This window comes from Pseudophryne corroboree, unplaced genomic scaffold (assembly GCF_028390025.1).
Source record: "Pseudophryne corroboree isolate aPseCor3 unplaced genomic scaffold, aPseCor3.hap2 scaffold_1218, whole genome shotgun sequence".
Taxonomy (NCBI): domain Eukaryota; kingdom Metazoa; phylum Chordata; class Amphibia; order Anura; family Myobatrachidae; genus Pseudophryne; species Pseudophryne corroboree.
Window position 1 is genome coordinate 142813 of NW_026967844.1, and position 25146 is coordinate 167958.

Sequence of the window (25146 nt, forward strand, 5' to 3'; positions counted from 1 at the left end):
CTGGTGTCAACCTGTATTATTTCAGTAGACATTGAAATGAGGATGCATCTTGCTGCCTTTCCAATGAAGCAAGTTTAATTTAGTAATAGGTGAAAAACCATCCCTACAAAGGTGTTAATCAGAGACTTGGCTTTGTGGACACTTTTCAGAGAACAAATTTGTTAGCATAAAAATAAAGCCAGAAAATGAAGAGCTGTTTAATCACTCAATTGGATTTTTTTGCCAGCATATTTCTTTTTCTCTGCAACCCACTGCTAAATTGTGCTTCCTAGCTGTTTTTATAAAATCACTGAATCAAATCTAACTCTGATTACATCAGAGAAGGCCAGGTACCCTACACCATAACAGGGGGTTTGAAATTTTGACTTGTCTACTTAAATATCACCAAAATCTGATAACAAGGTCAATTACGTCCCTTAGTGGGATTGAACCACCAACCTTTTGATTAATAACCATACACACTGAGGCAGCACAAGGGAACTCTCGAAAGAAGAACAAGGCTAGAGGAAGAACTGAAACAAAGAAATCTGACTTTTACTAGAGCTGACCAGAGGAAAGCACAAACACAGTCCCCCACTACCACAAATAATGCAGTTGAGTTTCCCACATTTGGGGAAATCACATGGGTCAGCATACCCAGAATGCAATGAATGAACCTCACCCTGGGAGAACAATCTTCAAGACCATGGTCTCTCCTATGCAAAATAAGTATGATTTGGGATAGGGCTGGGGAGGGCCGCTGCTCAGGCACATCTCTGTCAAGTAAAGGAGATTCAACTGAGGCAGCACAAGGGAACTCTCATCTGGGGACAACAACTGCAGGGAGAACACATATTTTCAGATGAACATGGGAGGGCAGAAGGCTGCCTAATACTGAAGCACCCCCAAACAACAAACCAAATGCAACAACTAGTGCAAGCATTCCTGGGGGAAGGCCTGCAGCAGATGGATTTGCATACGGTGATGCCATCCAAGCAGTGGGTCAAAGTTGGCTTCAACCCTCGTCTGCATATGAAAAGAGAAAAGGGGCGTGCAGGGCATGGCGGCCTTTTGCGGCGCTTGGATGACCCCTAGTTCGCATTACACACCTCCACCCTCCTTCGGTGTGGGGCTCATGTTGGCTATGCCCCAGCCCCTGAAGCATTCAAGCTGATTTCTTGCAGCAGCTGGGCACTGTAACTGCTCCAGAGCTGCTCTGTAAGGCAAGTAAAAGGGTGTGGGCCCTGCAGCACTACCTGTAGTTTGCATTGTGCGTTGGAAGGCACGAAGTAAGCAGACGGGAGAAGTCAGGATAGTGCGCAAGGGCATAGAAGGGAGCGGCTCAAGAAAAGAGAAGTGGAAACAGACAGCAAACTAGGCTGGAGAGAGACCTGAGACAAAGAGATCTGAATTATACGAGAGCCGACCAAGGGAAACACAAATTATGCAGTCAAGTTTCCCACATTTGGGGAAATCACAGGGGCAGCACAACTAGAGTGCAATGGGTGAGCCTTGCCCTGGGAGAAGCACCTTCATGATCATAGTATCTCACCTGGCAGGTAAGTAGGAGTTGGGCTAGAGCTGGGGAGGGTCGCTGCTCGGGCACCCCCCTGTCAAGTGAAAGAGATCCAACTGAGGCAGCACAAGGGAACTCTCGAAAGAAGAACAAGGCTAGAGGAAGATCTGAGATAAAGAAATCTGATTTTTACCAGAGCTGACCAGAGGAAAGCACAAACACAGTCCCCCACTACCACAAATAATGCAGTCGAGTTTCCCACATTTGGGGAAATCACAGGGGTCAGCATACCCAGAATGCAATGAATGAACCTCACCCTGGGAGAACAATCTTCATGACCATGGTATCGCCTATGCAAAATAAGTATGATTTGGGATAGGGCTGGGGAGGGCCGCTGCTCAGGCACATCTCTGTCAAGTAAAGGAGATTCAACTGAGGCAGCACAAGGGAACTCTCATCTGGGGACAACAACTGCAGGGAGAACACATATTTTCAGATGAACATGGGAGGGCAGAAGGCTGCCTAATACTGAAGCACCCCCAAACAACAAACCAAATGCAACAACTAGTGCAAGCATTCCTGGGGGAAGGCCTGCAGCAGATGGATTTGCATATGGTGATGTCATCCAAACAGTGGGTCAAAGTTGGCTTCAACCCTCGTCTGCATATGAAAAGAGACAAGGGGCGTGCAGGGCATGGCGGCCTTTTGCGGCGCTTGGATGACCCCTAGTTCGCATTACACACCTCCACCCTCCTTCGGTGTGGGGCTCATGTTGGCTATTCCCCAGCCCCTGAAGCATTCAAGCTGATTTCTTGCAGCAGCTGGGCACTGTAACTGCTCCAGAGACGCTCTGTAAGGCAAGTAAAAGGGTGTGGGTCCTGCAGCACTACCTGTAGTTTGCATTGTGCGTTGGAAGGCACGAAGTAAGCAGACGGGAGAAGTCAGGATAGTGCGCAAGGGCATAGAAGGGAGCGGCTCAAGAAAAGAGAAGTAGAAACAGACAGCAAACTAGGCTGGAGAGAGACCTGAGACAAAGAGATCTGAATTATACGAGAGCCGACCAGGGGAAACACAAATTATGCAGTCAAGTTTCCCACATTTGGGGAAATCGCAGAAGCAGCACACCCAGAGTGCAATGGGTGAGCCTTGCCCTGGGAGAAGCACCTTCATGATCATAGTATCTCACCTGGCAGGTAAGTAGGAGTTGGGCTAGAGCTGGGGAGGGTCGCTGCTCGAGCATCCCCCTGTCAAGTAAAGGAGATTCAACTGAGGCAGCACAAGGGAACTCTCATCTGGGGACAACAACTGCAGGGAGAACACATATTTTCAGATAAAAATCTTGGTCATGCTCTGGTTTCTCTTCAGAACGAACAAATCTTTCGCCTTTTACTAAAGATTTCCGTGGAGAGGAGCAAAACCGAGTTTTATCTCAATTTTTGCATGCCCCATCTTTTTGGGGTTTCTTTTATCGGTTTAAAGATAGAATGAGTGTGCTTTAATGTAAGCTCATTTGCATAGAAATGACAGTAAATGTTTGTTTCTTTTCAAACAGAACTTTCTTGACCATGCTACTTGCTTGAAAGATCTGGGAGCACATGGAATACAGTACAAACCATGCTTATAGCAAGGAGAAGACAGGTGAGAAATCTGCTTTCTTTCAAATTGGGCGCTCACTTTGATCTGAATAAGGACTGCTGGCACGGCACTCAGGCGACAGGTGGAATCTTGGTCATGCTCTGGTTTCTCTTCAGAACGAACAAATCTTTCGCCTTTTACTAAAGATTTCCGTGGAGAGGAGCAAAACTGAGTTTTATCTCAATTTTTGCATGCCCCATATTATTGGGGTTTCTTTTATCGGATTAAAGACAGAACGAGTGTGCTTTCTTGTTAGCTTTAATGTAAGTTTATTTGCATAACAATGACAATAAATGTCTGTTTCTTTTCAAGCAGAACTTTCTTGACCATACTAATTGCTTGAAAGATCTGGGAGCACATGGAAAAGAGTACAAACCATGCTTATAGCAAGGGGAAGCCTGGTGAGAAATCTGCTTTCTTTCTTTCAAATTGGGTGCTCACTTTGAGCTGAATGAGGACTGCTGGCACGGCACTCAGGCGACAGGTGGAATCTTGGTCATGCTCTGGTTTCTCTTCAGAACGAACAAATCTTTCGCCTTTTACTAAAGATTTCCATGGAGAGGAGCAAAACTGAGTTTTATCTCAATTTTTGCATGCCCCGTCTTATTGGGGTTTCTTTTATCAGTTTAAAGATAGAACGAGTGTGCTTTAATGTAAGCTCATTTGCGTAGAAATGACAGTAAATGTTTGTTTCTTTTCAAACAGAACTTTCTTGACTATACTAATTGCTTGAAAGATCTGGGAGCACATGGAAAAGAGTACAAACCATGTTTATAGCAAGGGGAAGCCTGGTGAGAAATCTGCTTTCTTTCTTTCAAATTGGGTGCTCACTTTGAGCTGAATGAGGACTGCTGGCATGGCACTCAGGCGACAGGTAGAATCTTGGTCATGCTGTGGTTTCTCTTCAGAACGAACAAATCTTTCGCCTTTTACTAAAGATTTCCGTGGAGAGGAGCAAAACTGAGTTTTATCTCAATTTTTGCATGCCCCATCTTATTGGGGTTTTATTTTATTGGTTTAAAGATAGAACGAGTGTGCTTTAATGTAAGCTCATTTGCATAGAAATGACAGTAAATGTTTGTTTCTTTTCAAACAGAACTTTCTTGACCACACTAATTGTTTGAAAGATCTGGGAGCACATGGAAAAGAGTACAAACCATGTTTATAGCAAGGGGAAGCCTGGTGAGAAATCTGCTTTCTTTCATTCAAATTGGGTGCTCACTTTGAGCTGAATGAGAACTGCTGGCATGGCACTCAGGCGACAGGTGGAATCTTGGTCATGCTCTGGTTTCTCTTCAGAACTAACAAATATTTCGCCTTTTATTAAAGATTTCCGTGGAGAGGAGCAAAACTGAGTTTTATCTCAATTTTTGCATGCCCCATATTATTGGGGTTTCTTTTATCAGTTTAAAGACAGAACGAGTGTGCTTTCTTGTTAGCTTTAATGTAAGTTTATTTGCATAACAATGACAGTAAATGTTTGTTTCTTTTCAAACAGAACTTTCTTGACCATGCTACTTGCTTGAAAGATCTGGGAGCACATGGAAAACAGTACAAACCATGCAGTATCACAAGAGCCTTTATTTGATCTTTCATGAAGATAGAGCAGAATTGAGGACACGTCAACAATTTCTGCCGAAGGTGGTTCATCTTTCCACATGGTGCCTTTGGCCACTGACACCTTCGTTGAGTCAAAGTCTCTGGCTGTGGTCAGAACTTTGAAAATTTATGTCACCAGAACGGTTCAGATTAGGAAAACAGAGGCTCTGTTTTTCCTGTATGCTCCCAACATGATTGGGTGTCCTGCTTCCATGCAGACCATTATGCGCTGGATCTGTGGTAAGATTCAGCATGCTCATTCCACGGCAGGATTGCCGTTACTGAATTAGGTGAAGACCCATTCTACTAGAAAGGTGGGTTCATCCTGGGCAGCTGGTCGGGGAGTCTCGGCATTGCAACTTTGCCGAGCAGCTATTTAGTAAACACTTTTGCTAAGTTTTACAAGTTTGATACCTTGGCTGATGATAACCTCAAGTTGGGTCATTCGGTGCTGCAGAGTCGTACGCACTCTCCCACCCGTTCAAGAGCTTTGGTATAACCCCATGGTTCTTAATGTGACCCCAGCATCCTCTAGGTCGTATGAGAAAATAGGATTTTAATACCTACCGGTAAATCCTTTTCTCTTAGTACGTAGAGGATGCTGGGCACCCGTCCCAGTCCATACTGTGTCTGCAGTTATTACTTGTGGTTATACACATGTTGTGTTACGGTTCTGGTCAGCTTTTTGCTGCAATTGTTCATGCCGTTGGCTTGTGTTCTGTTGAATGCCACGTTCTGCGGCATGCTTAAGGTGTGAGCTGGTAAGATGCTCACCTTAGTTTAACAATAAATCCTTTCCTCGAAATGTCCGTCTCCCTGGGCACAGTTCCTATAACTGGAGTCTGGAGGAGGGGCATAGAGGGAGGAGCCAGTTCACACCCTTTGAAAGTCTTAAAGTGCCCATGTCTCTTGCGGATCCCGTCTATACCCCATGGTTCTTAATGTGACCCCAGCATCCTCTACGGACTAAGAGAAAAGGATGCCCTTGTGTACTATCCTGACTTCTCCTCCCGTCTGCTTACTTTGTGCCTTCCAACGCACAATGCGAACTACAGGTGGTGCTGCAGGGCCCACACCCTTTTACTTGCCTTACAGAGCAGCTCTGGAGCTGTTACAGTGCCCAGCTGCTGCAAGAAATCAGCATGAATGCTTCAGGGGATGGGGCATGGCCAACATGAGCCCCACACCAAAGGAGGGTGGGGGTGTTTAATGCGAACTAGGGGTCATCCAAGCACTGCAAAAGGCCGCCATGCCCTGCATGCCCCTTTTCTCTTTTTATATGCAGATGAGGGTTCCAGCCAACTTTGGCCCACTGCTTGGATGACATCACCGTATGCAAATCCGTCTGCTGCAGACCTTCCCCCAGGAATGCTTGTACTAGTTGTTGGATATGGTTTGATATTTGATGGTGCTTCAGTATTAGGCAGCCTTCCGCCCTCCCATGTTCATCTGAAAAGATGTGGTCTCCCTGCAGTTGTTGTCCCCAGACGAGAGTTCCCTTGTGCTTCCTCAGTTGAATCTCCTTAACTTGACGGGGGAGGGGCTGCCCGAGCTGCCACCCTCCCCAGCCCTATCCCAACTCATACTTATTTTACATATTAGATCTCTTGATCATGAAGATTGTTCTCACAGGGTGAGGTTCATCCATTATATTTTAAAATAGGAAGGTACAAATTACATATTTGAATTGCATCTATGTGCTGGATTCAAATGTCCCCCCCCCCTTCCTTTCTCAATTGTGCCCGTCAGCAGCTATTCTAAGGTTGCTGCCAATGGGTGTGACACATTAATTTCTTCTGTGGGGTACACTGGACTCCACAAGGATTCACATTGGGGTGTAGAGTAGGATCTTGATCTGAGGCACCAACCGGCTCAAAGCTTTTGACTGTTCCCAAGAAGCTCAGTGCATTCTCCTCTATAACCCCGCTTCCATGAACAGGGAGCTCAGTTTGTAGTTGGTGCCTTCAGTAGCAGGCCAATTAACAGGGGCCTGCCTCAGGCAGCCTATTCTTAGCTATTAATTTTGACAAGAAAAGAAGAACTTGTTTTATGAGAATCTACAAGGGCTGCAGCAGGCTAGGTCTAATAGACATCTTTACTGCAGCTTCATCACTCCCAGCGGCGCTGTATACTCCCGTGCCCTGGTTGCTGGGTCACTGCAGCGGAGGCTCCGGTTTCATCCTAAGGTCAGTCACACACACACCACCCTTCCGGATCACGAGGCCGCTGATGAAGGGGAGCGAGGCCGTAGGGGGTGGGCCGTGTGCGCACTGCGGTGGACACTGATTACTGGGCAGCCGCTCCACTAGCCACCAGGTACAGTTAAGGAGCACAGGTCTGGGGGTTTTTCTCCTATATTAACCCAATTTTGTACTGCCCGCAGCGCATTGTGATAGGTAATAGGGCCTGATTCAGGTTGGATTGCAATCGCAATAAGCGATCCAACTGCAAAAATTGCTAAGAGCATACGCATGTGCCTGCATTTTCTGCGGCACCCCGCAGAGAATGTGATCGCCTCTGCCTGTCAATCGGGGCGGGGAAGGGGGGGAGAGGTGGGTCAGCAACACTCCATTTCCAAGTCAGGGATGGAGCGGTGCGGGGGCAAGGCTTCAAAATGGGGTCTGCAACGGAGGAGACACAGGGGGCGTGGTCACAGCGGCTGTATGACATCACATTCAGCCGCTGTGATCACAAAAATGGTGGCGGCTTCCTGCGCGCACATACAGTCTGCACCAGCAGGAGCCTACACCATTTTTTATGATCACGCTGAACTGCAGTGCGACTGCAATTACAGCATGGTCAAGAAGGGAGGCGTCATGCTGGGTGGCCATGCCCTGTCACTGTGCAGGAGCCAGCACCGCTCACACACTAGTCCCCGGGTGCAGCCCCCAACCCCCGGGACACCCGGAGCAACAAAATGTAGATTCAGGCCACCAGGCCACGCCCCTACCTATGAAACCATGCCTCCTTTTTACCATTGCGCTGCTTATCTGCGCGCACTGCATTACAATCTCCCTCGCCACCTCTCTGGGTGTCACCAGTGATAGTGACACCTCTGCCATGCTTGTAGCAGCTGGTCCTAAGATCTACGCCTCAAACCCTGAGTGTTTGCCCTTGTGACTTGTTGATCATCATAGCGAAGCAGATGCTTACAGAAAACTGCAGGGGCTTAGATTGAAAATAAAAAAATTGATGGGTATAAGGTAGAGAGGAGCGGGTTCGGTTCTCCGAGAACCGAATTCCCCACGAACTCCACGTTGTTTACACTGGTCCGAGGCAGGCTCGGTTGTTCCCGCCTGACTCGGAAAACCTGAACAAGGGAAAATGTCATCATCCCGCTGTCGGATTCTCGCGAGATTCGGATTCCATATAAAGAGCTGCGCGTTGCTGCCATTTTTACTCGTGCATTGAAGAGAGAGCGGAGAGGACGTGGCTATGTTCTCTCAGTGGAAATCTCAATATCAGTGCTCAGTATCAGTGGTTACTTATTGCTGCTCAGTAATACTAGTAGTGTGTCTCTCCTGCTCAGTGTCAGTTCTCAGTAGTATCCTCATCAGTGCTCAGTATCACTGCTCATTGTCTTGTGCTGCATTGTGGTGCTCAGCATACTACAGTACATTACTAATAGTCCAGTGCTGCATCTTGCTGCTCAGTGTCAGTTCTAGTATCCTCATCAGTGCTCACTATCACTGCTCATTGCATTGTGGTGTTCTGTATACTACAATAACATAGTAATATAGTAACATAGTTTTTGAGGTTGAATAGAGGCAAATTGCCCATCGTGTTCAACCTGTTTTAAGTTGTGATGATTCTACATACTTGCTGAATAATGTTTTATGACTAGTTAGCTACTATAACTCATGTTACCCCCGGATTAACCATGTTGATATTTTAAGTATTATAACCTTGGATAGCTTTTTCATTCAGAAATGTATCCATTCCTTTTTTAAATCCAATTACAGAGTCCGCCATTACCACCTTCCCTGGCAGGGAATTCCACATCCTGATTGCCCTAACAGTGAAGAAACCTTTCCTCCATTGCGTTCTGAACTTTCCTCCAGTCGCAGCGAGTGACCACGTGTTCGTTTAATAAATAATTCCTCTGATAACTCTTTGTTATGTATCTTTACATATTTGAAGATATTAATAATATCTCCTCTTAGGCACCTCTTTTCTAGTGTATAAATATTCAGCCTAGTAAGTCTTTCCTTATAGTCCAGTACTTTTAGGCCTTTAATCAATTTAGTCTTCAGGATCTCTTACACTTCCATGAGCAGCAGAGTAGTGCAATGGAAGCATGCTGGGCCCATAACCCAGAGGTTGATTGATCGAAACTATCCTCTGCTATGTGCATTTTTTTTTGTTAATTAAAGTAATCAAAAACTGGGATTGATATTTTTGCTCTTTTATTTTTACTTAAAGTACAATAACTTTTACCATTTTAATTTGTTTTAATAGTATATTGACAGTATTGTTTTCTTTCAAAAATCCAATTAATTTTCTTTACCAGATTATTAAAATGGTAATTGACAAAACAAACTACATTGTCACCAGAAGAGCAATGCAAAATGTACAAGTGATATATTAAAATCATCTTTCCAGCTTGAATTTCAATGATGCATTGGGGCAACGATTTTGTGAGAAACATCTTCACCCTTAAATAAAGATTTTCTTAATTCCTTACCTGTGTGCTAATTAGATATCACCTTGTTTTCACATTAAACAGACTTCCACATGCGAAAGCAGCAAGGATGCAGTGGCGTTAATGTTTCCTGGTGTCAACCTGTATTATTTCAGTAGACATTGAAATGAGGATGCATCTTGCTGCCTTTCCAATGAAGCAAGTTTAATTTAGTAATAGGTGAAAAACCATCCCTACAAAGGTGTTAATCAGAGACTTGGCTTTGTGGACACTTTTCAGAGAACAAATTTGTTAGTATAAAAATAAAGCCAGAAAATGAAGAGCTGTTTAATCACTCAATTGGATTTTTCTGCCAGCATATTTCTTTTTCTCTGCAACCCACTGCTAAATTGTGCTTCCTAGCTGTTTTTATAAAATCACTGAATCAAATCTAAACATCAGAGAAGGCCAGGTACCCTACACCATAACAGTGGGTTTGAAATTTTGACTTGTCTACTTAAAGATCACCAAAATCTGATAACAAGGTCAATTAAGTCCCTGGGTGGGATTGAACCACCAACCTTTTGGTTAATAGCCTTACACACTAACTGATTGCGCCACAGAGACACCTTGCAAAAGTCAATACTGACAAAGGCTAATAATCATTCATCTAGAACGTTTCCTAGAAAAACTTTAAAAAGTCAATAATCAAGATACACATTGGTACTTTCCCATGATGAGTGAGTGCTTCAGGATTTCTTGCACTTACATGGGCTATTAACCAAAAGGTTGGAGGTTCAATCCCACCCAGGGATGTAATTGACCTTGTCATCAGATTTTGGTGATCTTTAAGTAGACAAGTCAAAATTTCAAACCCCCTCTTATGGTGTAGGGTACCTGGCCTTCTCTGACGTAATCAGAGTTAGATTTAATTAAGTGATTTTATAAAAAACAGCTAGGAAGCACAATATCTCTCTTTTGCAAAGAGATAGGCATTGGAAAATTCAGGGCTATAACGTGTAGATGAAGCACTAACAGGAGGCTTTAAAATTTTCATTCTAGTGTCTTTCGTTTGGGAGAAAAATGCAAAGGTACAATACAGCTTTTCCTTGCCGATATCTCTCTTTTGCAAAGAGATAGGCATTGGAAAATTCAGGGCTATACCGTGTAGATGAAGCACTAACAGGAGGCTTTTAAATTTTCATTCTAGTGTCCTTCGTTTGGGAGAAAAATGCAAAGGTACAATACAGCTTTTCCTTGCCGATATCTCTCTTTTGCAAAGAGATAGGCATTGGAAAATTCAGGGCTATAACGTGTAGATGAAGCACTAACAGGAGGCTTTAAAATTTTCATTTTAGTGTCTTTCGTTTGGGAGAAAAATGCAAAGGTACAATACAGTTTTTCCTTGCCGATATCTCTCTTTTGCAAAGAGATAGGCATTGGAAAATTCAGGGCTATAACGTGTAGATGAAGCACTAACAGGAGGCTTTAAAATTTTCATTCTAGTGTCTTTCGTTTGGGAGAAAAATGCAAAGGTACAATACAGCTTTTCCTTGCCAATATCTCTCTTTTGCAAAGAGCTAGGCATTGGAAAATTCAGGGCAATAACGTGTAGATGAAGCACTAACAGGAGGCTTTAAAATTTTCATTCTAGTGTCTTTCGTTTGGGAGAAAAATGCAAAAGTACAATGCAGCTTTTCCTTGCCGATATCTCTCTTTTGCAAAGAGATAGGCATTGGAAAATGCAGGGCTATAACGTGTAGATGAAGCACTAACAGGAGGCTTTAAAATTTTCATTCTAGTGTCTTTCGTTTGGGAGAAAAATGCAAAGGTACAATACAGCATTTCCTTGCCGATATCTCTCTTTTGCAAAGAGATAGGCATTGGAAAATTCAGGGCTATAACGTGTAGATGAAGCACTAACAGGAGGCTTTAAAATTTTCATTCTAGTGTCTTTCGTTTGGGAGAAAAATGCAAAGGTACAATACAGCTTTTCCTTGCCGATATCTCTCTTTTGCAAAGAGCTAGGCATTGGAAAATTCAGGGCTATACCGTGTAGATGAAGCACTAACAGGAGGCTTTTAAATTTTCATTCTAGTGTCTTTCGTTTGGGAGAAAAATGCAAAGGTACAATACAGCTTTTCCTTGCCAATATCTCTCTTTTGCAAAGAGCTAGGCATTGGAAAATTCAGGGCTATAACGTGTAGATGAAGCACTAACAGGAGGCTTTAAAATTTTCATTCTAGTGTCTTTCGTTTGGGAGAAAAATGCAAAAGTACAATGCAGCTTTTCCTTGCCGATATCTCTCTTTTGCAAAGAGATAGGCATTGGAAAATTCAGGGCTATAACGTGTAGATGAAGCACTAACAGGAGGCTTTAAAATTTTCATTCTAGTGTCTTTCGTTTGGGAGAAAAAAGCAAAGGTACAATACAGCTTTTCCTTGCCGATATCTCTCTTTTGCAAAGAGATAGGCATTGGAAAATTCAGGGCTATAACGTGTAGATGAAGCACTAACAGGAGGCTTTAAAATTTTCATTCTAGTGTCTTTCGTTTGGGAGAAAAAAGCAAAGGTACAATACAGCTTTTCCTTGCCGATATCTCTCTTTTGCAAAGAGATAGGCATTGGAAAATTCAGGGCTATAACGTGTAGATGAAGCACTAACAGGAGGCTTTAAAATTTTCATTCTAGTGTCTTTCGTTTGGGAGAAAAATGCAAAGGTACAATACAGCTTTTCCTTGCCGATATCTCTCTTTTGCAAAGAGCTAGGCATTGGAAAATTCAGGGCTATAACGTGTAGATGAAGCACTAACAGTAGGCTTTAAAATTTTCATTCTAGTGTCTTTCGTTTGGGAGAAAAATGCAAAGGTACAATACAGCTTTTCCTTGCCAATATCTCTCTTTTGCAAAGAGCTAGGCATTGGAAAATTCAGGGCTATAACGTGTAGATGAAGCACTAACAGGAGGCTTTAACATTTTCATTCTAGTGTCTTTCGTTTGGGAGAAAAATGCAAAAGTACAATGCAGCTTTTCCTTGCCGATATCTCTCTTTTGCAAAGAGATAGGCATTGGAAAATGCAGGGCTATAACGTGTAGATGAAGCACTAACAGGAGGCTTTAAAATTTTCATTCTAGTGTCTTTCGTTTGGGAGAAAAATGCAAAGGTACAATACAGCATTTCCTTGCCGATATCTCTCTTTTGCAAAGAGATAGGCATTGGAAAATTCAGGGCTATAACGTGTAGATGAAGCACTAACAGGAGGCTTTAAAATTTTCATTCTAGTGTCTTTCGTTTGGGAGAAAAATGCAAAGGTACAATACAGCTTTTCCTTGCCGATATCTCTCTTTTGCAAAGAGATAGGCATTGGAAAATTCAGGGCTATAACGTGTAGATGAAGCACTAACAGGAGGCTTTAACATTTTCATTCTAGTGTACTTCGTTTGGGAGAAAAATGCAAAGGTACAATACAGCTTTTCCTTGCCGATATCTCTCTGTTGCAAAGAGATAGGCATTGGAAAATTCAGGGCTATAACGTGTAGATGAAGCACTAATAGGAGGCTTTAAAATTTTCATTCTAGTGTCCTTCGTTTGGGAGAAAAATGCAAAGGTACAATACAGCTTTTCCTTGCCGATATCTCTCTTTTGCAAAGAGATAGGCATTGGAAAATTCAGGGCTATAACGTGTAGATGAAGCACTAACAGGAGGCTTTAAAATTTTCATTCTAGTGTCTTTCGTTTGGGAGAAAAATGCAAAGGTACAATACAGTTTTTCCTTGCCGATATCTCTCTTTTGCAAAGAGATAGGCATTGGAAAATTCAGGGCTATAACGTGTAGATGAAGCACTAACAGGAGGCTTTAAAATTTTCATTCTAGTGTCTTTCGTTTGGGAGAAAAATGCAAAGGTACAATACAGCTTTTCCTTGCCAATATCTCTCTTTTGCAAAGAGCTAGGCATTGGAAAATTCAGGGCAATAACGTGTAGATGAAGCACTAACAGGAGGCTTTAAAATTTTCATTCTAGTGTCTTTCGTTTGGGAGAAAAATGCAAAAGTACAATGCAGCTTTTCCTTGCCGATATCTCTCTTTTGCAAAGAGATAGGCATTGGAAAATGCAGGGCTATAACGTGTAGATGAAGCACTAACAGGAGGCTTTAAAATTTTCATTCTAGTGTCTTTCGTTTGGGAGAAAAATGCAAAGGTACAATACAGCATTTCCTTGCCGATATCTCTCTTTTGCAAAGAGATAGGCATTGGAAAATTCAGGGCTATAACGTGTAGATGAAGCACTAACAGGAGGCTTTAAAATTTTCATTCTAGTGTCTTTCGTTTGGGAGAAAAATGCAAAGGTACAATACAGCTTTTCCTTGCCGATATCTCTCTTTTGCAAAGAGCTAGGCATTGGAAAATTCAGGGCTATACCGCGTACATGAAGCACTAACAGGAGGCTTTTAAATTTTCATTCTAGTGTCTTTCGTTTGGGAGAAAAATGCAAAGGTACAATACAGCTTTTCCTTGCCAATATCTCTCTTTTGCAAAGAGCTAGGCATTGGAAAATTCAGGGCTATAACGTGTAGATGAAGCACTAACAGGAGGCTTTAAAATTTTCATTCTAGTGTCTTTCGTTTGGGAGAAAAATGCAAAAGTACAATGCAGCTTTTCCTTGCCGATATCTCTCTTTTGCAAAGAGATAGGCATTGGAAAATTCAGGGCTATAACGTGTAGATGAAGCACTAATAGGAGGCTTTAAAATTTTCATTCTAGTGTCTTTCGTTTGGGAGAAAAAAACAAAGGTACAATACAGCTTTTCCTTGCCGATATCTCTCTTTTGCAAAGAGATAGGCATTGGAAAATTCAGGGCTATAACGTGTAGATGAAGCACTAACAGGAGGCTTTAAAATTTTCATTCTAGTGTCTTTCGTTTGGGAGAAAAATGCAAAGGTACAATACAGCTTTTCCTTGCCGATATCTCTCTTTTGCAAAGAGCTAGGCATTGGAAAATTCAGGGCTATAACGTGTAGATGAAGCACTAACAGTAGGCTTTAAAATTTTCATTCTAGTGTCTTTCGTTTGGGAGAAAAATGCAAAGGTACAATACAGCTTTTCCTTGCCGATATCTCTCTTTTGCAAAGAAATAGGCATTGGAAAATTCAGGGCTATAACGTGTAGATGAAGCACTAACAGGAGGCTTTAAAATTTTCATTCTAGTGTCCTTCGTTTGGGAGAAAAATGCAAAGGTACAATACAGCTTTTCCTTGCCGATATCTCTCTTTTGCAAAGAGATAGGCATTGGAAAATTCAGGGCTATATCGTGTAGATGAAGCACTAACAGGAGGCTTTAAAATTTTCATTCTAGTGTCTTTCGTTTGGGAGAAAAATGCAAAGGTACAATACAGCTTTTCCTTGCCAATATCTCTCTTTTGCAAAGAGCTAGGCATTGGAAAATTCAGGGCTATAACGTGTAGATGAAGCACTAACAGGAGGCTTTAAAATTTTCATTCTAGTGTCTTTCGTTTGGGAGAAAAATGCAAAAGTACAATGCAGCTTTTCCTTGCCGATATCTCTCTTTTGCAAAGAGATAGGCATTGGAAAATGCAGGGCTATAACGTGTAGATGAAGCACTAACAGGAGGCTTTAAAATTTTCATTCTAGTGTCTTTCGTTTGGGAGAAAAATGCAAAGGTACAATACAGCATTTCCTTGCCGATATCTCTCTTTTGCAAAGAGATAGGCATTGGAAAATTCAGGGCTATAACGTGTAGATGAAGCACTAACAGGAGGCTTTAAAATTTTCATTCTAGTGTACTTCGTTTGGGAGAAAAATGCAAAGGTACAATACAGCTTTTCCTTGCCGATATCTCTCTTTTGCAAAGAGATAGGCATTGGAAAATTCAGGGCTATAACGTGTAGATGAAGCACTAATAGGAGGCTTTAAAATTTTCATTCTAGTGTCCTTCGTTTGGGAGAAAAATGCAAAGGTACAATACAGCTTTTCCTTGCCGATATCTCTCTTTTGCAAAGAGATAGGCATTGGAAAATTCAGGGCTATAACGTGTAGATGAAGCACTAACAGGAGGCTTTAAAATTTTCATTCTAGTGTCTTTCGTTTGGGAGAAAAATGCAAAGGTACAATACAGCTTTTCCTTGCCGATATCTCTCTTTTGCAAAGAGCTAGGCATTGGAAAATTCAGGGCTATAACGTGTAGATGAAGCACTAACAGGAGGCTTTAAAATTTTCATTCTAGTGTCTTTCGTTTGGGAGAAAAATGCAAAGGTACAATACAGCTTTTCCTTGCCGATATCTCTCTTTTGCAAAGAGATAGGCATTGGAAAATTCAGGGCTATAACGTGTAGATGAAGCACTAACAGTAGGCTTTAACATTTTCATTCTAGTGTCTTTCGTTTGGGAGAAAAATGCAAAGGTACAATACAGCTTTTCCTTGCCGATATCTCTCTTTTGCAAAGAGATAGGCATTGGAAAATGCAGGGCTATAACGTGTAGATGAAGCACTAACAGGAGGCTTTACAATTTTCATTCTAGTGTCTTTCGTTTGGGAGAAAAATGCAAAAGTACAATGCAACTTTTCCTTGCCGATATCTCTCTTTTGCAAAGAGATAGGCATTGGAAAATGCAGGGCTATAACGTGTAGATGAAGCACTAACAGGAGGCTTTAAAATTTTCATTCTAGTGTCTTTCGTTTGGGAGAAAAATGCAAAGGTACAATACAGCTTTTCCTTGTCGATATCTCTCTTTTGCAAAGAGCTAGGCATTGGAAAATTCAGGGCTATAACGTGTAGATGAAGCACTAACAGTAGGATTTAAAATTTTCATTCTAGTGTCTTTCGTTTGGGAGAAAAATGCAAAGGTACAATACAGCTTTTCCTTGCCGATATCTCTCTTTTGCAAAGAGATAGGCATTGGAAAATTCAGGGCTATAACGTGTAGATGAAGCACTAACAGGAGGCTTTAAAATTTTCATTCTAGTGTCTTTCGTTTGGGAGAAAAATGCAAAGGTACAATACAGTTTTTCCTTGCCGATATCTCTCTTTTGCAAAGAGATAGGCATTGGAAAATTCAGGGCTATAACGTGTAGATGAAGCACTAATAGGAGGCTTTAAAATTTTCATTCTAGTGTCCTTCGTTTGGGAGAAAAATGCAAAGGTACAATACAGCTTTTCCTTGCCGATATCTCTCTTTTGCAAAGAGATAGGCATTGGAAAATTCAGGGCTATAACGTGTAGATGAAGCACTAACAGGAGGCTTTAAAATTTTCATTCTAGTGTCTTTCGTTTGGGAGAAAAATGCAAAGGTACAATACAGCTTTTCCTTGCCGATATCTCTCTTTTGCAAAGAGCTAGGCATTGGAAAATTCAGGGCTATAACGTGTAGATGAAGCACTAACAGTAGGCTTTAACATTTTCATTCTATTGTCTTTCGTTTGGGAGAAAAATGCAAAGGCACAATACAGCTTTTCCTTGCCGATATCTCTCTTTTGCAAAGAGATAGGCATTGGAAAATTCAGGGCTATAACGTGTAGATGAAGCACTAACAGGAGGCTTTAAAATTTTCATTCTAGTGTCTTTCGTTTGGGAGAAAAATGCAAAAGTACAATGCAGCTTTTCCTTGCCGATATCTCTCTTTTGCAAAGAGATAGGCATTGGAAAATGCAGGGCTATAACGTGTAGATGAAGCACTAACAGGAGGCTTTAAAATTTTCATTCTAGTGTCTTTCGTTTGGGAGAAAAATGCAAAAGTACAATACACTTTTCCTTGCCGATATCTCTCTTTTGCAAAGAGATAGGCATTGGAAAATTCAGGGCTATAACGTGTAGATGAAGCACTAATAGGAGGCTTTAACATTTTCATTCTAGTATCCTTCGTTTGGGAGAAAAATGCAAAGGTACAATACATCTTTTCCTTGCCGATATCTCTCTTTTGAAAAGAGATAGGCATTGGAAAATTCAGGGCTATAACGTGTAGATGAAGCACTAACAGGAGGCTTTAAAATTTTCATTCTAGTGTCTTTCGTTTGGGAGAAAAATGCAAAGGTACAATACAGCTTTTCCTTGCCGATATCTCTCTTTTGCAAAGAGCTAGGCATTGGAAAATTCAGGGCTATAACGTGTAGATGAAGCACTAACAGTAGGCTTTAAAATTTTCATTCTAGTGTCTTTCGTTTGGGAGAAAAATGCAAAGGTACAATACAGCTTTTCCTTGCCGATATCTCTCTTTTGCAAAGAGCTAGGCATTGGAAAATTCAGGGCTATAACGTGCAGATGAAGCACTAACAGTAGGATTTAAAATTTTCATTCTAGTATCTTTCGTTTGGGAGAAAAATGCAAAGGTACAATACAGCTTTTCCTTGCCGATATCTCTCTTTTGCAAAGAGATAGGCATTGGAAAATTCAGGGCTATAACGTGTAGATGAAGCACTAACAGGAGGCTTTAAAATTTTCATTTTAGTGTCTTTCGTTTGGGAGAAAAATGCAAAGTTACAATACAGTTTTTCCTTGCCGATATCTCTCTTTTGCAAAGAGATAGGCATTGGAAAATTCAGGGCTATAACGTGTAGATGAAGCACTAATAGGAGGCTTTAAAATTTTCATTCTAGTGTCCTTCGTTTGGGAGAAAAATGCAAAGGTACAATACAGCTTTTCCTTGCTGATATCTCTCTTTTGCAAAGAGATAGGCATTGGAAAATTCAGGGCTATAACGTGTAGATGAAGCACTAACAGGAGGCTTTAAAATTTTCATTCTAGTGTCTTTCGTTTGGGAGAAAAATGCAAAGGTACAATGCAGCTTTTCCTTGCCGATATCTCTCTTTTGCAAAGAGCTAGGCATTGGAAAATTCAGGGCTATAACGTGTAGATGAAGCACTAACAGTAGGCTTTAACATTTTCATTCTAGTGTCTTTCGTTTGGGAGAAAAATGCAAAGGTACAATACAGCATTTCCTTGCCGATATCTCTCTTTTGCAAAGAGCTAGGCATTGGAAAATTCAGGGCTATAACGTGTAGATGAAGCACTAACAGTAGGCTTTAAAATTTTCATTCTAGTGTCTTTCGTTTGGGAGAAAAATGCAAAGGTACAATACAGCTTTTCCTTGCCGATATCTCTCTTTTGCAAAGAGATAGGCATTGGAAAATTCAGGGCTATAACGTGTAGATGAAGCACTAACAGGAGGCTTTAAATTTTTCATTCTAGTGTCCTTCGTTTGGGAGAAAAATGCAAAGGTACAATACAGCTTTTCCTTGCCGATATCTCTCTTTTGCAAAGAGATAGGCATTGGAAAATTCAGGGCTATAACGTGTAGATGAAGCACTAACAGGAGGCTTTAAAATTTTCATTCTAGTGTCTTTCGTTTGGGAGAAAAATGCAAAAGTACAATGCAGCTTTTCCTTGCCGATATCTCTCTTTTGCAAAGAGATAGGCATTGGAAAATGCAGGGCTATAACGTGTAGATGAAGCACTAACAGGAGGCTTTAACATTTTCATTCTAGTGTACTTCGTTTGGGAGAAAAATGCAAAGGTACAATACAGCTTTTCCTTGCCGATATCTCTCTTTTGCAAAGAGATAGGCATTGGAAAATTCAGGGCTATAACGTGTAGATGAAGCACTAATAGGAGGTTATAAAATTTTCATTCTAGTGTCCTTCGTTTGGGAGAAAAATGCAAAGGTACAATACAGCTTTTCCTTGCCGATATCTCTCTTTTGCAAAGAGATAGGCATTGGAAAATTCAGGGCTATAACGTGTAGATGAAGCACTAACAGGAGGCTTTAAAATTTTCATTCTAGTGTCTTTCGTTTGGGAGAAAAATGCAAAGGTACAATACAGCTTTTCCTTGCCGATATCTCTCTTTTGCAAAGAGCTAGGCATTGGAAAATTCAGGGCTATAACGTGTAGATGAAGCACTAACAGGAGGCTTTAAAATTTTCATTCTAGTGTCTTTCGTTTGGGAGAAAAATGCAAAGGTACAATACAGCTTTTCCTTGCCGATATCTCTCTTTTGCAAAGAGATAGGCATTGGAAAATTCAGGGCTATAACGTGTATATGAAGCACTAACAGGAGGCTTTAAAATTTTCATTCTAGTGTCTTTCGTTTGGGAGAAAAATGCAAAGGTACAATACAGCTTTTCCTTGCCGATATCTCTCTTTTGCAAAGAGATAGGCATTGGAAAATTCAGGGCTATAACGTGTAGATGAAGCACTAACAGTGGACTTTAAAATTTTCATTCTAGTGTCTTTCGTTTGGGAGAAAAATGCAAAGGTACAATACAGCTTTTCCTTGCCAATATCTCTCTTTTGCAAAGAGCTAGGCATTGGAAAATTCAGGGCTATAACGTGTAGATGAAGCACTAACAGGAGGCTTTAAAATTTTCATTCTAGTGTCTTTCGTTCGGGAGAAAAATGCAAAGGTACAATACAGTTTTTCCTTGCCGATATCTCTCTTTTGCAAAGAGATAGGCATTGGAAAATTCAGGGCTATAACGTGTAGATGAAGCACTAACAGGAGGCTTTAAAATTTTCATTCTAGTGTCCTTCGTTTGGGAGAAAAATGCAAAGGTACAATACAGCTTTTCCTTGCCAATATCTCTCTTTTGCAAAGAGCTAGGCATTGGAAAATTCAGGGCTATAACGTGTAGATGAAGCACTAACAGGAGGCTTTAAAATTTTCATTCTAGTGTCTTTCGTTTGGGAGAAAAATGCAAAGGTACAATACAGCATTTCCTTGCCGATATCTCTCTTTTGCAAAGAGATAGGCATTGGAAAATTCAGGGCTATTACGTGTAGATGAAGCACTAAAAGGAGGCTTTAAAATTTTCATTCTAGTGTCTTTCGTTTGGGAGAAAAATGTAAAAGTACAATGCAGCTTTTCCTTGCCGATATCTCTCTTTTGCAAAGAGATAGGCATTGGAAAATTCAGGGCTATAACGTGTAGATGAAGCACTAACAGGAGGCTTTAAAATTTTCATTCTAGTGTCTTTCGTTTGGGAGAAAAATGTAAAAGTACAATGCAGCTTTTCCTTGCCGATATCTCTCTTTTGCAAAGAGATAGGCATTGGAAAATTCAGGGCTATAACGTGTATATGAAGCACTAACAGGAGGCTTTAAAATTTTCATTCTAGTGTCTTTCGTTTGGGAGAAAAATGCAAAGGTACAATACAGCTTTTCTTTGCCGATATCTCTCTTTTGCTAAGAGATAGGCATTGGAAAATTCAGGGCTATAACGTGTAGATGAAGCACTAAAAGGAGGCTTTAAAATTTTCATTCTAGTGTCCTTCGTTTGGGAGAAAAATGCAAAGGTACAATACAGCTTTTCCTTGCCGATATCTCTCTTTTGCAAAGAGATAGGCATTGGAAAATTCAGGGCTATAACGTGTAGATGAAGCACTAACAGGAGGCTTTAAAATTTTCATTCTAGTGTCTTTCGTTTGGGAGAAAAATGCAAAGGTACAATACAGCTTTTCCTTGCCGATATCTCTCTTTTGCAAAGAGCTAGGCATTGGAAAATTCAGGGCTATAACGTGTAGATGAAGCACTAACAGGAGGCTTTAAAATTTTCATTCTAGTGTCTCTCGTTTGGGAGAAAAATGCAAAGGTACAATACAGCATTTCCTTGCCGATATCTCTCTTTTGCAAAGAGATAGGCATTGGAAAATTCAGGGCTATTACGTGTAGATGAAGCACTAAAAGGAGGCTTTAAAATTTTCATTCTAGTGTCTTTCGTTTGGGAGAAAAATGTAAAAGTACAATGCAGCTTTTCCTTGCCGATATCTCTCTTTTGCAAAGAGATAGGCATTGGAAAATTCAGGGCTATAACGTGTAGATGAAGCACTAATAGGAGGCTTTAAAATTTTCATTCTAGTGTCCTTCGTTTGGGAGAAAAATGCAAAGGTACAATACAGTTTTTCCTTGCCGATATCTCTCTTTTGCAAAGAGATAGGCATTGGAAAATTCAGGGCTATAACGTGTAGATGAAGCACTAACAGGAGGCTTTAAAATTTTCATTCTAGTGTCTTTCGTTTGGGAGAAAAATGCAAAGGTACAATACAGCTTTTCCTTGCCGATATCTCTCTTTTGCAAAGAGATAGGCATTTGAAAATTCAGGGCTATAACGTGTAGATGAAGCACTAACAGGAGGCTTTAAAATTTTCATTCTAGTGTCCTTCGTTTGGGAGAAAAATGCAAAGGTACAATACAGCTTTTCCTTGCCGATATCTCTCTTTTGCAAAGAGATAGGCATTGGAAAATTCAGGGCTATAACGTGTAGATGAAGCACTAATAGGAGGCTTTAAAATTTTCATTCTAGTGTCCTTCGTTTGGGAGAAACATGCAAAGGTACAATACAGCTTTTCCTTGCCGATATCTCTCTTTTGCAAAGAGATAGGCATTGGAAAATTCAGGGCTATAACGTGTAGATGAAGCACTAACAGGAGGCTTTAAAATTTTCATTCTAGTGTCTTTCGTTTGGGAGAAAAATGCAAAGGTACAATACAGCTTTTCCTTGCCGATATCTCTCTTTTGCAAAGAGCTAGGCATTGGAAAATTCAGGGCTATAACGTGTAGATGAAGCACTAATAGGAGGCTTTAAAATTTTCATTCTAGTGTCTTTCGTTTGGGAGAAAAATGCAAAAGTACAATGCTGCTTTTCCTTGCCGATATCTCTCTTTTGCAAAGAGATAGGCATTGGAAAATTCAGGGCTATAACGTGTAGATGAAGCACTAACAGGAGGCTTTAAAATTTTCATTCTAGTGTCCTTCGTTTGGGAGAAAAATGCAAAGGTACATTACAGCTTTTCCTTGCCAATATCTCTCTTTTGCAAAGAGCTAGGCATTGGAAAATTCAGGGCTATAACGTGTAGATGAAGCACTAACAGGAGGCTTTAAAATTTTCATTCTAGTGTCTTTCGTTTGGGAGAAAAATGCAAAGGTACAATACAGCTTTTCCTTGCCGATATCTCTCTTTTGCAAAGAGATAGGCATTGGAAAATTCAGGGCTATAACGTGTAGATGAAGCACTAACAGGAGGCTTTAAAATTTTCATTCTAGTGTCCTTCGTTTGGGAGAAAAATGCAAAGGTACAATACAGCTTTTCCTTGCCGATATCTCTCTTTTGCAAAGAGATAGGCATTGGACAATTCAGGGCTATAACGTGTAGATGAAGCACTAACAGGAGGCTTTAAAATTTTCATTCTAGTGTCTTTCGTTTGGGAGAAAAATGCAAAGGTACAATACAGCTTTTCCTTGCCGATATCTCTCTTTTGCAAAGAGCTAGGCATTGGAAAATTCAGGGCTATAACGTGTAGATGAAGCACTAACAGGAGGCTTTAAAATTTTCATTCTAGTGTCTTTCGTTTGGGAGAAAAATGCAAAGGTACAATACAGCTTTTCCTTGCCAATATCTCTCTTTTGCAAAGAGCTAGGCATTGGAAAATTCAGGGCTATAACGTGTAGATGAAGCACTAACAGGAGGCTTTAAAATTTTCATTCTAGTGTCCTTCGTTTGGGAGAAAAATGCAAAGGTACAATACAGCTTTTCCTTGCCGATATCTCTCTTTTGCAAAGAGATAGGCATTGGAAAATTCAGGGCTATAACGTGTAGATGAAGCACTAATAGGAGGCTTTAAAATTTTCATTCTAGTGTCCTTCGTTTGGGAGAAACATGCAAAGGTACAATACAGCTTTTCCTTGCCGATATCTCTCTTTTGCAAAGAGATAGGCATTGGAAAATTCAGGGCTATAACGTGTAGATGAAGCACTAACAGGAGGCTTTAAAATTTTCATTCTAGTGTCTTTCGTTTGGGAGAAAAATGCAAAGGTACAATACAGCTTTTCCTTGCCGATATCTCTCTTTTGCAAAGAGCTAGGCATTGGAAAATTCAGGGCTATAACGTGTAGATGAAGCACTAATAGGAGGCTTTAAAATTTTCATTCTAGTGTCTTTCGTTTGGGAGAAAAATGCAAAAGTACAATGCTGCTTTTCCTTGCCGATATCTCTCTTTTGCAAAGAGATAGGCATTGGAAAATTCAGGGCTATAACGTGTAGATGAAGCACTAACAGGAGGCTTTAAAATTTTCATTCTAGTGTCCTTCGTTTGGGAGAAAAATGCAAAGGTACATTACAGCTTTTCCTTGCCAATATCTCTCTTTTGCAAAGAGCTAGGCATTGGAAAATTCAGGGCTATAACGTGTAGATGAAGCACTAACAGGAGGCTTTAACATTTTCATTCTAGTGTCTTTCGTTTGGGAGAAAAATGCAAAGGTACAATACAGCTTTTCCTTGCCGATATCTCTCTTTTGCAAAGAGATAGGCATTGGAAAATTCAGGGCTATAACGTGTAGATGAAGCACTAACAGGAGGCTTTAAAATTTTCATTCTAGTGTCCTTCGTTTGGGAGAAAAATGCAAAGGTACAATACAGCTTTTCCTTGCCGATATCTCTCTTTTGCAAAGAGATAGGCATTGGACAATTCAGGGCTATAACGTGTAGATGAAGCACTAACAGGAGGCTTTAAAATTTTCATTCTAGTGTCTTTCGTTTGGGAGAAAAATGCAAAGGTACAATACAGCTTTTCCTTGCCGATATCTCTCTTTTGCAAAGAGCTAGGCATTGGAAAATTCAGGGCTATAACGTGTAGATGAAGCACTAACAGGAGGCTTTAAAATTTTCATTCTAGTGTCTTTCGTTTGGGAGAAAAATGCAAAGGTACAATACAGCTTTTCCTTGCCAATATCTCTCTTTTGCAAAGAGCTAGGCATTGGAAAATTCAGGGCTATAACGTGTAGATGAAGCACTAACAGGAGGCTTTAAAATTTTCATTCTAGTCTCTTTCGTTTGGGAGAAAAATGCAAAGGTACAATACAGCTTTTCCTTGCCAATATCTCTCTTTTGCAAAGAGCTAGGCATTGGAAAATTCAGGGCTATAACGTGTAGATGAAGCACTAACAGGAGGCTTTAAAATTTTCATTCTAGTGTCTTTCGTTTGGGAGAAAAATGCAAAGGTACAATACAGTTTTTCCTTGCCGATATCTCTCTTTTGCAAAGAGATAGGCATTGGAAAATTCAGGGCTATAACGTGTAGATGAAGCACTAACAGGAGGCTTTAAAATTTTCATTCTAGTGTCCTTCGTTTGGGAGAAAAATGCAAAGGTACAATACAGCTTTTCCTTGCCAATATCTCTCTTTTGCAAAGAGCTAGGCATTGGACAATTCAGGGCTATAACGTGTAGATGAAGCACTAACAGGAGGCTTTAAAATTTTCATTCTAGTGTCTTTCGTTTGGGAGAAAAATGCAAAGGTACAATACAGCTTTTCCTTGCCGATATCTCTCTTTTGCAAAGAGCTAGACATTGGAAAATTCAGGGCTATAACGTGTAGATGAAGCACTAACAGGAGGCTTTAAAATTGTCATTCTAGTGTCTTTCGTTTGGGAGAAAAATGCAAAGGTACAATACAGCTTTTCCTTGCCAATATCTCTCTTTTGCAAAGAGCTAGGCATTGGAAAATTCAGGGCTATAACGTGTAGATGAAGCACTAACAGGAGGCTTTAAAATTTTCTTTCTAGTGTCTTTCGTTTGGGAGAAAAATGCAAAGGTACAATACAGCTTTTCCTTGCCAATATCTCTCTTTTGCAAAGAGCTAGGCATTGGAAAATTCAGGGCTATAACGTGTAGATGAAGCACTAACAGGAGGCTTTAAAATTTTCATTCTAGTGTCTTTCGTTTGGGAGAAAAATGCAAAGGTACAATACAGTTTTTCCTTGCCGATATCTCTCTTTTGCAAAGAGATAGGCATT

The 25146-nt window shown here is 40.8% G+C and overlaps 9 non-coding genes across 9 annotated transcripts; 5 read left to right on the plus strand and 4 right to left on the minus strand.

The window, feature by feature from the left end:
- Positions 1-548: 548 nt before the first annotated feature.
- LOC134992733 (U1 spliceosomal RNA) lies at positions 549-712 on the minus strand. The gene has a single exon (XR_010196847.1). It is a non-coding gene; the product is annotated as a U1 spliceosomal RNA (small nuclear RNA).
- A 671-nt stretch (positions 713-1383) lies between these two features.
- LOC134992684 (U1 spliceosomal RNA) lies at positions 1384-1546 on the minus strand. Its single transcript, XR_010196804.1, has one exon. It is a non-coding gene; the product is annotated as a U1 spliceosomal RNA (small nuclear RNA).
- A 152-nt stretch (positions 1547-1698) lies between these two features.
- On the minus strand, positions 1699-1862 carry LOC134992731 (U1 spliceosomal RNA). The gene has a single exon (XR_010196846.1). It is a non-coding gene; the product is annotated as a U1 spliceosomal RNA (small nuclear RNA).
- A 671-nt stretch (positions 1863-2533) lies between these two features.
- LOC134992643 (U1 spliceosomal RNA) lies at positions 2534-2696 on the minus strand. Its single transcript, XR_010196776.1, has one exon. It is a non-coding gene; the product is annotated as a U1 spliceosomal RNA (small nuclear RNA).
- A 144-nt stretch (positions 2697-2840) lies between these two features.
- LOC134992693 (U5 spliceosomal RNA) lies at positions 2841-2956 on the plus strand. The gene has a single exon (XR_010196809.1). It is a non-coding gene; the product is annotated as a U5 spliceosomal RNA (small nuclear RNA).
- Positions 2957-3226: 270 nt separating this feature from the next.
- Positions 3227-3342, plus strand: LOC134992690 (U5 spliceosomal RNA). The gene has a single exon (XR_010196806.1). It is a non-coding gene; the product is annotated as a U5 spliceosomal RNA (small nuclear RNA).
- Positions 3343-3628: 286 nt separating this feature from the next.
- LOC134992698 (U5 spliceosomal RNA) lies at positions 3629-3744 on the plus strand. Its single transcript, XR_010196814.1, has one exon. It is a non-coding gene; the product is annotated as a U5 spliceosomal RNA (small nuclear RNA).
- A 274-nt stretch (positions 3745-4018) lies between these two features.
- On the plus strand, positions 4019-4134 carry LOC134992697 (U5 spliceosomal RNA). Its single transcript, XR_010196813.1, has one exon. It is a non-coding gene; the product is annotated as a U5 spliceosomal RNA (small nuclear RNA).
- A 275-nt stretch (positions 4135-4409) lies between these two features.
- Positions 4410-4525, plus strand: LOC134992700 (U5 spliceosomal RNA). The gene has a single exon (XR_010196816.1). It is a non-coding gene; the product is annotated as a U5 spliceosomal RNA (small nuclear RNA).
- The last annotated feature ends 20621 nt before the right edge of the window (positions 4526-25146 follow it).